The sequence below is a fragment of the Canis lupus genome, chromosome 11 (genome assembly GCF_011100685.1).
Source record: "Canis lupus familiaris isolate Mischka breed German Shepherd chromosome 11, alternate assembly UU_Cfam_GSD_1.0, whole genome shotgun sequence".
NCBI lineage: Eukaryota > Metazoa > Chordata > Mammalia > Carnivora > Canidae > Canis > Canis lupus.
In genome coordinates, this window is record NC_049232.1 from 67875174 (window position 1) to 67889377 (window position 14204).

The 14204-nt window shown below is 42.8% G+C and overlaps 1 long non-coding RNA gene across 1 annotated transcript in view; it reads right to left on the minus strand.

Annotated features, from left to right (window-relative positions):
• Window positions 1-492: 492 nt before the first annotated feature.
• LOC111097886 overlaps window positions 493-14204 on the minus strand; it is a 64821-nt gene continuing 51109 nt past the window's right edge. The window contains exon 5 of the long non-coding RNA XR_005367179.1: window positions 493-809. This is a non-coding gene — a long non-coding RNA (uncharacterized LOC111097886). The remainder of the gene's footprint in view (window positions 810-14204) is intronic.

A 14204-nucleotide genomic window follows, 5' to 3' on the forward strand; every position in this document is an offset into this window, starting at 1 on the left:
TGTGTATTTCCTAGAAGCCCTTATCATAGTTGCAGTTTCACGTTTCCAGTGTGTGCTTATTTGAATGAGAGTGGTCTCCTCCCCTGGATCCTTAGCTCCCTGAGGGGAGGAGCTGCGTTTAAGTTTTTTCTCACCAATGCATCCACGATGCTTGTCATAGTTCCTGGTATATGATAGATGCGCAGTAAATACTTATTGAGTATGGAGTTATTGAATGACTGAGAGAGCGTTGATATGGGGGATCACACAGTTCTCCTTCCTTCCCTGGTACGGTCCCTACAGGAGATCGGTTTGTAGGACATTTCCTAGAGACTGTTGTAAGACCTTCTCCATAGTCAGGAGCCAAAATTAGCTGGGCTGATTTAGGGAACAGAGTGACAAACTCAGGTACCTTAATTGTGCATACAGTGAGGTCAGCTGATAGCGAAGGAAATAATAGAATTCATCAAAAGTAGAGACGATTTCCATCACATTCTTTGATACTACAATTTTTTTACTCACTACGACAATGTCTTAATACTTATAAACTATGGAGTTGGTCACAGGTAAAATACAAAGCCACACACTGCTTTTTACAGTTTATACAAAACTGAATCAAGTGTAAATTTTCTCTTACTCATCTTGAAGCTGAAGGAGGATGTCTGGTTGTGCCCACCCTCTGTATCCTGGGCAGGCATACTCCTTCACAGCTGTATGAAGTCAAAGGTGGTGAGAGTGCAGCACAGACTGTGGTTTACTTGTCTTTGAATGGAGTCTTATGCTCCCACGTAGAGAAGCCTCTGAAGAGTATGCAGTATTTCCATTTGTTCCTATAGAAATGTATTAAGAACAACATAAAAACTTTAAGTTATTGAACCTTGGAGCAGGAGCAATGAAAAGCCTAGAAATGGGGTGTCAGGAAAGCTACTATCCTCCCACTTAACTCCAGTCATGTGAGCAACCTGGTGGGCCCTCAAGAGGAGCTGGAGGGGAAACTTCCAGGCCCTGAGGCCCCAGTCCTGGGACACCCTGAATACTCCCAAATTGACCCAGACAATACAGAGCAGTCAGCTATTAGAGGAAAGAAATATTGCTTAAAATCCTGGCTAATGATAAACAGGGATGCTGTTTCAGAGCCCAGCTAACATGAGGGAAATAGGGTTGTTACATGTGTGCAGACATTGTTTTTGGAGAGTCTGCCTCTGGGTGGATAGGGGTGGGGGGATGGTTTCAAGCTGGTGATAAAAACATTCCCAAATGCACCAAGCAAAGCTAGGATGGCCTAGGCTCTGCTGTCCTTAACCCAATGCCCCCAGGGACAGCTCTGACTGCTAGTAGTCTGGGGCTCTGCACACAGCCTAAAACATCTTGGTTTGAATCAGGTCCTTTTTTGTCCTATTCTCTTTTTGGAGGATGAAGAAGCTGAAACACCTATCTTGTTTTTATTTTGTCCTTGCGTAGAATCTCTGGAAAACTGGGGCTTCGTACCACCACGAGTTTCTGCTGATTCCAGGGTCTGGGTACACAGATGCTTCTCTGGGAGGCAGGAGGCCCCTGGAGAGCAGGACATGGTTGCCTCAATGTGGGTTATGATGCTGGAACCTCATGGTTCCTGGCATTCATGACTCTTTCCTGTACCTTCCCCTTCCCAGTTGAGCCTTCCAACCTCGAGACAGCTTGCTTGGGCAAAAAATGGATTTCAGGCCCTGTCCCCGTCTAGGGAAGGAACAAGCCTGGTAATTACATGGATTTTGTGTATTCGGTTCTCAACTGGGCTGTGAGCACAACCCTGGATGCACTTTTCCCCTTGCATCAGCTGCACAAACAACCAGAGTTTTGTGCTGTAGATCTGATCGCAGACTGACCTGTTCTTCATGGTGTAAAAACCCCCCTTGTCCTAGAACCACTTCTGATTTCTGGTGGGCCTCGGCTCTGCAAGAGTTGGACACTCTCCTGGCTCTGGGACATGCATCTTCTGGACCTTCTCCTGCTTTGCAGTGGTGAGGCCCCTAGAACAAACACCTTAATATATTTTGAATATGCTGGTTAGGGAGCATATGACAGATACCAGGACACCTTGCTTCCCAGATTCTGAGGGTATCTGCTGTCCTGGGTAAGGGGCTCTTCTCCATAAGATGAAAGGTTCCCAGTCCTGCCCACCCTCCTTGCTCCTCTCCCGCTACGCTGAGGGTCTCCCTGGGGTCTGACTCTGGAACTGGTGACGGATTATTGGCCTGTGTGCTGTCCTCTCCAGCATGGGGAGCTCCGAGGGCCTGTGGCAATATTAGAGGGCCTCTCAGGGCCATCTGCCCCTCTTGACCTATGGAAGTCTGAGACAGATAAATTTTGTGAGCAGCTGGATCCTGAGAGAATGTGGTGTCAGGTGAGGAGGGAGAAGGCCCACAGAAAAAGTGGAGTGTGCGTGAGGAATCGGTTCCCGGATCTGGTCGTGGTCTGGGGGTTGATGGGAAAGGCATGTGGGGATGGTGACAGTGTGATCAGTGTGGCATCTGGTACTAAACGTGGATCTGGCACCGAGATGAAATGGACACAGAGGGGGGTGCATGGTGCAGGGTAGAGTCCAAAGGAAGGGATGACCTCGTGGGAGCCAAGGTGACAAAGGCAGATGCAACTCTCCCCTTGCTTTCTCCCAACAGCATGTCAGCTTCCGTGGCTGTCACGTCCCTTAGAGCAGAGATCTTGCTCTCACCACTGCAGAAGGTGACCCTCCAAAGGAGGCCTGTGCAGGAGCCTGCAGAAAGTTCCACCCGCATCCAGGAGCATAATGGGACAGGCCACCTGGCAGGAATCCTGGATCCCCACGTCCCTGGTTTCATGACACCCCTTTCGTCTCAGTCAGAGGGTGCTCTTACAGCCCCTTTCCAATAGTTCTCCCATAGACCTCAAAGCAGGGCCACAACAGGAATCTGGGGACTAGCTAGCAAGAGGGATACTTGTCACAGGACAAGATGATCCCTTTTCCTCAAAAATGTGGTCCAGTGCCACCTTAAATCCACTCAGGTGGTATCTCCACGCCGGGAATATGCAGGAATATGCGACCCAGGGGATAGCCATGGGGGCAGGAGCAGCAGCTTCTTTCAGTTGTTTGGAGTGTGTGGTATTTGGACACTAGCCCTCCTCCCACTGTGGTGCCTGCCAGGCCTGCCGGTTCCCCTGAGGATCATTTAATCCTTCGTGTGAATTGCCAGGGATCATGGCCGTGGAGTGGCAGTCAGACCTGAGCCTGGGACAGATTAGGGACCATTATTTTCTTTCTGTTTTACAGGGGAGCAAAGGAAATTGGAGCCGGGTGGGGTGCATGAGTGATCATCACCTCCCTGCAGTGAACCCAGATTAGCACCTACACATGGTTGGGGTTTAAGTTGAATCAAGTCCTAGAGGGAACTGGCTCTGTCCCTATTACTCAGATGCTGTTTGAAGCCTCACAATCCCTCGACTTTGTTATATCCTTTCAGATAAGGTTGAAAAGATACCTTTAACATACATTCATACAAATATATACATAGATTTTTTTTTTTTTTTTTTTTTTTTGGTCAGCTCCACATCCAGCATGGAGCCCAGTGTAGGACTTGAATGCGTGACTGTGAGATCAAGACCTGAGCCAAGATCAAGAATCAGATGCTTAACAGCCTGACCAGCCAGACCAGCCTGACCAATCAGGCAGCCCTAACAAATTTATTTTTAATTACATTATAATGGGCAGCCCCGGTGGCGCAGCGGTTTAGCGCCGCCTGTAGCCCTGGGCGTGATCCTGGAGACCCAGGATGGAGTTCTACGTCGGGCTCTCTGCATGGAGCCTGCTTCTCCCTCTGCCTGTGTTTCTGCCTCTCTCTCTCTCTCTCTCTGTCTCTATGAATAAATAAATAAAATCTTTAAAAAAATAATTACATTATTATATGTATATGAACCGCAGTTGTAAAATACTGTGCATATTATAAAATATACAATAATAAATGTTTTAAAGGAATCTAAACAAAAAAATTAATTACATTTAAAATATTATTACAGGGGCACCTAAGTGGCTCAGTCAATTAAGCATCTGCCTTCGACTAACGTCATGATCTCAGGGTCAGCCTGCATGGGCTCTCTGCTCAGCAGGGAACCTGCTTCTCCCTCTCTCTATGCTGGTCACTCCTCCAGCTTGTGAGCGCTCTCTCTCAAATAAATAAATAAAATCTTTAAAATAAATGTATAAGAGTAAAAAATTATTACAGGGCCATTCTAATTTACCCTCACAAAATACTATGTAAATAAAACAAGAAAAAATGTCAATCTTAAAAAAAAAGTCAACCTTAAAAATGTTTCAACAAGAAGGATGATGAGTAGTGCTTCAGTTTCTCTCTCTGAATTTAATTTTTGAATCAAAGCCTGGTGAAGATAAATATGTTCAAATAAAAAAATGGGCTGTTTTCCCAATGGGCTTTTTTCCCAGTGTTAGCATACACATGCAAAAATTACAGTTATTTTTTAGATAGACTCCATGCCCAGCATGGAGCCCAATGCAAGGTTTGAACTCAGGACCCTGAGATCAGGACCTGAGCTGACCCACAAAAGAAGAAAAAGAAAAAAAAGACCTGAGCTGAGATCAAGAGTCAGACACTCAACTGACTGAGCCACCCAAGGACCCTGCAAGAATCATTTTATGTTGAAACTGAGTGAAAAATACCCATGGTTCATTATAGAGCTTTGACTCAGAATACTTAGTACCTGCTGTGAATGAAGTCCCTCTCTCACCTCCACCTGATATCCATCCTCCTTCACTGCCTCTTAGACTTGAACCTGCATCAGGGTCCCCTGGGGGGCTTCTTGAAACAGAGAGTGGCCCCACCCCCCCGTGCTCTGACCCAGTAGGTCTGGGCTGGAGCCCAATGTGTGCATTTAAAAAAAAAAAATGTTTTTAAAGATTTTGTTAAAAAAAAAAAAAGGTTTTATTTACTTATTTGTGAGATTGAGAAAGAGAGAGAGAGAGAGAGCATGAGCAGAGGAGGGGCAGAGGGAGAGGAAGAAACAGACTCCCTGCTGAGCAGGGAGCCCAATGTGGGGCCAATCCCAGGACCTGAGATCATGACCTGAGTCAAAGGCAGATGCTTAACTGACTGAGGCATCCAATGTGTGCATTTTTAACACATTTCCAAATGATGCTGACCCTGCTGTTTTGACCACAGTTGGACTCACCTAGCTGGGAGAACATAAAAGACAAAGGCTTTGTCTCCTGAGGACTCATCTCACATGGTCCTGATGCCCCAACAGGAGTGAACGTCCTACACTCCTTTGGCAATTGGCATTTGGCAAGGATAGTTCTTTGTCTCCCACATTAGCACGGATTAGATAGTCATTTCTCTGCTGGGCAGTGCTGTATGTAGAGATTATGAAAACAAAACCCAGATGCCCCCATAAAATTGCCCCCTAAGGAAAATGGTCAAAGTATTTTTTTCTGCTTTTCCCGTACTCATGTGACGTGGTTGAGTGAAAGCAACACTTCTATCACAGCAGCAACAATGAGACCCAACATTGTGAGCACAGAGTATATCAAAACTCTGAAAGACACAATATTCCAGAGCAAGTGATGGTAAAATGATCCAATAATCTTGTGGGAAGTAGAAATGCTTGGTGTGGAAAGAGATTTAGGGTCTTAGTAGCTATATTTGCTACTGTTCTAGTTTCTGGAGGCCCCAACTGCTTCTGCATCTTGGCAGTTCTGAAGCCTGAAGCCGTCCTCAAATGCAGGGCCATGTGTGTGCGGTTGGCTGTGATGGGAGCAGGGGGTGGGGTAGAAAGGGCAAATCCAGACCTTCAAAACATGCTCAGTGTTTGTTTGTTTGTTTGTTTGTTTGTTTGTTTTCATGCTCAGTGGTTTTAATCTGTGATCTCTTGGGATCTACCTATGTGCCCACTAAAGGCAAGCCTGTGGGGTATATAAAATGCATAGATTTTGAGGAAAACTTTAAAGAATTTGACCTGTTTGAGCAGTCATATTGGATTTTCGAACTTCAGGAAGCCTACCCTCCCCGGGACCAATCACCATAATCACCATTAAGGATTTATTTCCAAACACTGGGACCCAAACAATCATACTGGCCACCCTGGGGTGACAGGACATCACGGCCTTCCAATACACTTGAGCACTCTGAATCATCTCCCATTCTTGTAACACACTTCCTAGGAAGATATGAGCATCTCTATCAGTATGGGATGCAAGATTGGTATTGCAAGGGTATTGTATACCTTACAGATCCAAGTAGTGATTTCACAAAGCCCCAGAACACGTAGCCCCTGCAACTACAGAACATTCTCACTAACGTGAGAATGAACCTCATGGGATCATGATTTTCAATGCTGTGTCCTAGTTTCTGTCTGGCACACTCCTGTTCTGTGTTTTGGCACGTTATGGACCAACTTGAAAAATATGACCATACCCAGTACGAAAGAAGAAAGAGGACAGAGAAAATATACCTTCTTTTTTTATAGAATACAAAGTGAAGGGGTACATAAATAATTATCTTGTTCCCTATGGAAAATAAAGAACAGACCTCTGATAGAGATGCAGGTCTGATTTCTGTACCTGGTTGTGAGGTGGTGCTCGGATGGTTGGTATACTTCCTTTTTTTTTTTTTTTAAATTTTATTTATTTATTCATAAGCAACACAGCAGAGAGGAGAGAAAGAGGCAGAGACACAGGCAGAGGGAGAAGCAGGCTCCATGTAGGGAGCCTGACATGGGACTCGATCCCAGGTCTCCAGGATCAGGCCCTGGGCTAAAGGCGGCGCTAAACCCCTGAGCCACCGGGGCTGCCCGGTTGGTATACTTCCTATACAGACTATCATGTCCTTCCATTTTTGCAGCTATTGCTTTATTTTGTTTGTTTTTTGTTTTTTTTTAATTACAGATTTATTTTGTTCCATCCAATTGAGGCAGGGTACATCAGGTCGGAGTTATTCTGCTGCTAGTTGGCCAGTGTTCTTTTCCACAGTCCTCTTTCCTGGGTATCCTCCCTGGTTTCTAAAGGGACCTGAGGTCTGTTTCACAGGGAACAAGACTTTAAAGAGAAAGGAAGCTATTTATGCAGATGGTTTGGAAACTCCGGGGGACAAAAGATGTCTCAAGGGAAATGCTATAAAGTGTCTTGTGTAATCATCGTATACAAGTAAAAGTGTAAAAATCAAAGCCCGAGTGTTTGGAACTTCCTAGATTTTGCAAACCTGCTGCTTCCCATGCCAGTGTGAGCCATAAAGTCACATTGCAACTTTCTTCCTCTCAAGAACATGCTTATGGTTCTGAAACTTTGGGCTGGAAATGGGTCACATCTCCCACTCCTGGACCCCAAGCAACCCAGCCTCTCATAGAACAATCTGCACAGCCTGGTGCTGGGATTTTTCTTCCTGTACCTGGTAGTGCCCAAGCCATGGCTCAGCAGCAAGTGAAAGTAGAGGTTGGAGTCAGAATATTTCTATTATTTACTATTATTTTGGCTATTTTGGTGACATTAGGAGGTTTTGACACATAGGAATGACAATTCATCTTATCCTTCTCCTACACTCTGAAGATTCTTTTCAATCTTTGCTCTATCGAACTTTAAAAAAGGTTCCTCTGGGATGCCTGGGTGGCTCAGCGGTTGAGCATCTGCCTTTGACTCAGGGCATGATCCCGGGTCTGGAGATCGAGTCCCACATCAGGCTCACTGCATGGAGCCTGCTTCTCTCTCTGCCTGTGTCTCTGCCTCTCTCTCTCTCTCTCTCTCATGAATAAATAAATCTTAAAAAATAAAAAATAAAGTTCTTAATGGGCTGAAATGTTTATTAGCCATTTATGTGCCCATTGTTTTGTGTTATACTACTTCTTCATATATTTCCACTTCTAGTCATGGTTTAGTTCTTTATATGTCATAGCAGCTCATTTTTATTGAGTTGGAAAACTCAACATTAGGCACTGTACTAAGTCATGTGATTTTAATACCACTGAAACTTACAACCATGTCTATTGTTACCCACAGATGAGCAACATGAGGTGCAGAGAGATTAAGTAACTTACAGTTTTCCTCTACATCTGTAGCTGAAGACAGACCTTGTCCTTGATAAGGACAGTCCTTATCACAAAAAATACAAAGAAATCCTGCCTGGTAAGAGTTCTTTTAAGCTTTGCTAGGAAAATTACAAGAAGCTCTGCTTAGATCACACATGTGTGGATCTGCCTTCTGCTCACTGGGGCGGATGTCTGTCCTGGCCAGTGACTGATTTGCTCTTCTGAGATTCAGTCCCTTGATGGACAAATGTATAAAGAAGATGTAGCATATGTATGTATACAATGAAATATTACGCAGCCAAAAAAAAGATGAGATCTTGCCATTTGTGAGACAGTGGACCTACTAAATGCTAAGTGAAATAAGTCGGACAAAGATAAATGCCATATGATTTCACTCATATGTAGAATCTTAAAAAACCCCAAATGAATCAACAAACAAACAAAAAGTAGAATCAGACCTATAAATACAGAGAACAAACTGATGGTTGCCAAATGGGCGGATGGGCAAAATGGGTGCAGCAGAGTGGGAGATACAGGCTTTCAGGTATGGAATCAATAAGTCACAGGTATAAAAGGCACAACACAAGGAATCTAGTCAAGGATATTCTAATAGTGTAGTGACAGGTGGTAATGTAACATAGTGTGTCAAATATATTTTTTATAAAAAGCTTACTATACAGTAGGAGATTCTTATGAAAATCTTTTCTTTCCCTTGCTATTATTTTTTTCTTTTTTTAATTTTTTTTTCTTTTTTTAAAAAAGATTTTATTTATTTATTCATGAGAGACACACAGAAGCAGAGACAGAGGAAGAGGGAGAAGCAGACTCCCTGTGGGGAGCCCAATGCAAGACTCGATCCCAGGATCCTGGGATCACGATCTGAGCCAAAGGTAGACTCTCAACCACTGAGTCACCTGGGTGCCCCTCCCTTGCTGTTAAAACATCACCTTACCTTGAAGGGACCCTTTAGGTCTATTTTTCAGCTTTATTTTATTTCATAGCAGCTTGGTAGCATACTACTGACCATCACTGTCATTACAGAAAATGTTTGGACACTAGTATATGAAAAATACTTCATTCATTTACATTGGGCAAATCTTAAGTATTTGGCAATGACACAAATTTAGTGGAAGACAGACCAAACATTCAAGTTACAAATAATTTTCTTAATAATTTTGGTTTTTTAAAAGCTAGCTTATTATAGAATCTGATTGCATACTTTTTGCTTTGCCAGCCAGAACCTGGCTGTAAGAGTTCTAACAATAGTATAAGCATCACTTAGGCTATATCCTGCTTTAACTGCTGACAGCGTTATAATCAACTTCAGTCACTGTGTTTTGGTGGGAATCTCTTTCAGTCATTTGTCTATTTTGTAAGAATTAACTTGGGGCAGCCCGTGTGGCTCAGTGGTTGAGCGCCGCCTTCAGCCCCGGGTCTGATCCTGGAGACCTGGGATCGAGTCCTGCGTCGGGCTCCCTGAATGGAGCCTGCTTCTCCCTCTGCCTGTGTCTCTGCCTCTCTCTCTCTGTGTGTGTGTGTGTGTGTGTGTGTGTGTGTGTGTGTGTGTGTCTCATGAATGGATAAATGGAATCTTTAGGGGAAAAAAATTAACTTATTTGATATTAGAGACTTTAATCTGTATGCCCGCTTAACTGGTCACACATAACCTGAAGAACAGTAAAACGTATTCACAGCACAGGAAAGAGTGCTTCCCACTGCAACCCCTGCATGCTGCGTAAACAGCTGTAGACCCTGTCTCAGACATGTGACTATCCACCTTGGTGACTGAGTGATGGGACTAGTGCCAATACATGCCTAGATTTTACTAGATCTATCTTAATATCTCCTTCTTACTTTGAGACAACAATAGTCTTGGCTATTTTCAACTTCAACCTATGCCCTTGGAATCAGTGTGAATCTCCCTTTAGTTAGCACAGCTACTAATGCTTTGCACGCTATTGATTGACAGCCTCACCTCCTTCACCCAAGTCTATTTCCTGGGTTTAATATATGGGATCAAATTTTGAGTAAGAGTTTGATTGGATAAAATGTGTGCAGGTGAGGGGCACCTGGGTGGCTCAGTGGTTGAGCATCTGCCTTTGGCTCAGGCCGTGATCCCAGGGTCCTAGATCGAGTCCTGCATCAGGCTCCCCCATGGGGGAGCCTGCTTCTCCCTCTGCCTATGTCTCTGCCTCTCTCTGTGTCTCTCATGAATAAATAAATAAAATCTTTAAAATAAATGTGTGCAAGTGAGAAAACTGGATGTTAGTTCTAAAACCAGCATTAGTGTACATAGTGTAAAAATACAACAGTGCTTAGACGCCCGGGTCGAATACCCCAACAAATACGATTGTGGAGTGGATTTTTGCTCAGGTATCATTGAGAGTGTACCCTGAAAGTAGGGGGAATCAGTGAGCAAATCTGCCCATAATAGCAAATACTGCTCCTATTGAGAGTATGTGGTGGAAATAGGCTACTACGTGATATGTATCATGAAGAACAATGTCTAGGGATGAGTTGGCTAGAACAATGCCTGTTAATCCGCCTACTGTGAATAGGAAAATCAATCCTAGGGCCCATTGTATAGCAGGGGATCATTTGATATTTCCTCCATGAAGTGTTGCTAATCAGCTAAATACTTTGACTTCTGTTGGGATAGCAATAATTGTAGTAGTGGATGTGAAGTATGCTCATGTGTCTACATCTATTCCCACAGTGAATATGTGATGTGCTCATACAATAAAGCCTAGAAATCCGATAGATATTATTGCTCAGACTATACCCAGGTATCCGAAAGGCTCTTTTTTCCCTGAGTAATAAGTAATGATATGGGAAATTATTCCAAACCCATGTAAAATTAGAATATAGACTTCAGGGTGTCCAAAGAATCAGAATAAGTGCTGGTACAGGATGGGGTCTCCCCCTCCAGCGGGGTTGAAAAATGTTGTGTTTAGATTTCGGTCTGCCAAAAGTATGGTAATTCCGGCAGCTAGTACGGGCAATGATAATAATAGTAGGACTGCTGTAATTAATACGGATCACACAAATAAAGGAGTTTGGTATTGGGATATGGCTGGGGGTTTTATATTAATAATAGTGGTGATAAAATTGATAGCACCAAGAATAGAGGAGACCCTTGCTAAATGCAAGGAGAAAATTGTTAGGTCTACTGATGCCCCCGTTAGGTTGCCAGCTAGTGGGGTGTATACAGCTCATCCAGTTCCTGCCCCTGCTTCCACCATAGAAGATGCAAGTAGTAGAAGGAAGGATGGGGGAAGCAGTCAGAAGCTTATATTATTTATTCAAGGGAATGCCATGTCTGGGGTGCCAATTATTAGTGGTACTAGTCAGTTACCAAAGCCCCCAATTATAATAGGCATGACTATGAAGAAAATTATTCGAATGCATGGGCAGTCACGATTACATTGTAGATCTGGTCATCCCCTAATAAGGTATCAGGTTGACCCGGTTCGGCTAGGATTAGAAGACTTAGAGCAGTGCCTACTATACCGGCTCATGCTCCGAATAGTAAATATAGAGTACCAATGTCTTTGTGGTTAGTGGAAAATAGTCAACGGTCAATGAACATAGGTAAAATGGCTGATAAAAGCATTAGACTGTAAATCTAAAGATAGGGGTTTAAGCCCTCTTTTTGTCAAGTCCTGTGGTGAATTGTCATATTGAATTGCAAATTCAAAGAAGCAGCCTAGATGCTGCCGGGGCTTCTCCCGCCTTTTTTTTCTAAGCTGCGGGAGAAGGTAGATTGAAGCCAGTTGTTAGGGCATTTAGTTGTTAACTAAAATTTCTTGGGGTGGAAACCCACCAATCTAGTAAGGATTTAGCTTAATTAAAGTGTTTGATTTGCATTCAATTGATGTGAGATAGATTCTTGCAGTCCGTAGTGTTGTTTTTCAGGGATTAAGTAAATAACACTTACTTAGAGTTTAGAAGGCTCTTGGTCTGGTTTTAACCTAAACTCCTAGTCCAAGATAGATATTATAGGTGTAAGTGGGAGTAGTATGGTGGAGATAATGATTAGTGGGGATAGGAAGACTATCTTTTTTGTGTTTTCAAATTGTCATTTTATTTTTATGTTGTTGGTCGATGAAAATATGGTGAGTGCTGTGCTGTATGTGAGTCGTATGTAGAAGTATAGGTTGAGTAGGACTGTGATGGCTATTAGTGTTGGAAGAATAATTATGTCGTTTTTTGTCAGTTCTTGAATGATTATTCACTTAGGGATAAAGCCCGATAATGGAGGGAGTCCTCCTAATGATAGGATTAGGATTATGGAGGTGATAAGTTTATTTCATGTGCGGGATAAGGATAGTGTTGTGGTAGATGAGTTAAATATAAATAATATGAATGTTGAGAGTATTATTAGGATGTATAAGGTTAGGTTTAGGATTATTATAGTAGGACTGTAGATAGTGATTGCTGTTATTCATCCTATGTGGGCGATGGAGGAGTATGCTATGATTTTTCATAGCTGGGTTTGGTTTAGTCCACCTCATCCTCCTACTAGTACAGATGTGAGAGCTATTAGTATCAAAAGATTAACGTTAATGGACGATGAGATTTGATATAGGATGGATAGGGGTGCAATCTTTTGTCATGTTAATAGGATTATGCCTGATGTGAGTGAGATTCCTTGTGTTACTTCGGGAACTCAGAAGTGGAATGGGGATAGGCCTAGTTTTATTGTTAAAGCAATGGTTATTATGATGGATGCGTCAGGGTTTGAGATTTTTGAAATTATTCATTGGCCGGAGTATAGGAGGTTGATAGTGACTCCTATTATTAAGAGCATGGAGGTGGTAGCTTGTGTGAGGAAGTATTTTGTGGATGCTTCTATGGCTCGTGGGTTAAATTTTTTTATGAGGATGGGAATGACGGCTAATATGTTTATTTCAAATCCGATTCAGATTAATAATCAGTGTGAGCTTAATATTACAATTATAGTTCTGGTTACAACGATTGCTATAATGGCAACAAGAATAGGGGGTTTTATTAGTATGGGAAGGATATGAACCAACATTTTCCGAGTATGGGCCCAATAGCTTAATTTAGCTGACCTCACTGTAGAATATGGTATAAGTTTGGTAGCACAAAGATCTTTGAATTCTTAAGATTAGGTTCAAAACCTATTATTCTAGAAATAAGAAGGCTTAAACCTCTATTATTTACTCTATCAAAGTAACTCTTTTGTACTCAGACATATTTCTTATGTTTGGGATGGGATGCTTGCAGTGATAATAGGTAGGGTAACACGTCATATGCACAAGGCATATGCACAGCTAGTGTTAAGGGTAGGAAAATTTTTTCATAAACGATGTATTAGTTGGTCGTAGCGGAATCGAGGGTATGATGCTCAAATTCATAGGAAGGAAATGGTCAGGAGAAGGGTTTTAACAGTGAAATTAATTTTCTGGTATGTTCTATGTTGAATCCTGAGACTAGTTCATATTCTCCTTCGGTCAGGTCGAAGGGAGCTCGATTAGTTTCTGCTAGGGTAGAGACAAATCATATTTTGGCTAGGGGTCAGGCAGGGAAGGTTAGCCATATATGTTCTTGAGTAATGATAAGTGTGGATAATGTAAAAGATCCGTTTATTAGTAGGACTGAGAGGAGAATAATTGCTAGTGTAACTTCATATGAGATTGTCTGAGCAACAGCTCGAAGGGCTCCAATTAGGGCATATTTGGAGTTTGAAGTTCATCTGGATTAGAGAATAGAGTTCACGGCGAGGCTTGATATTACTAGCATGACTAGTACTCCTAAGTTTATGTTAATGAGGGGGGAGGGGGGGAGGGAGGGGAATTCACATGGTTAGGGCCAGTGATAGGGCTAGGATGGGTGCCAGGATAAATATTGATATAGAGGATGTAAGAGGTTGTAGGGGTTCTTTTGTGAAAGGTTTTACTGCATCTGTGATAGGTTGTAGAAGACTGTATGGACCTACGACGTTAGGGCCTTTTTGGAGTTGTATGTAGCCTAGTACTTTTCGTTCTACGAGGGTTAGAAAGGCTACGGCGAGGAGGATTGGGACAATTAATGAGATAATATTGATAAGGAACATGATGTTAGGAAGAGGAGTTGAACCTCTGGGAATAAAGGTTTAAGTTTTACGCAATTACCGGGCTCTGCCACCCTAAAAAAAGCCCGCTTTCTCAGGCTTATGGGGA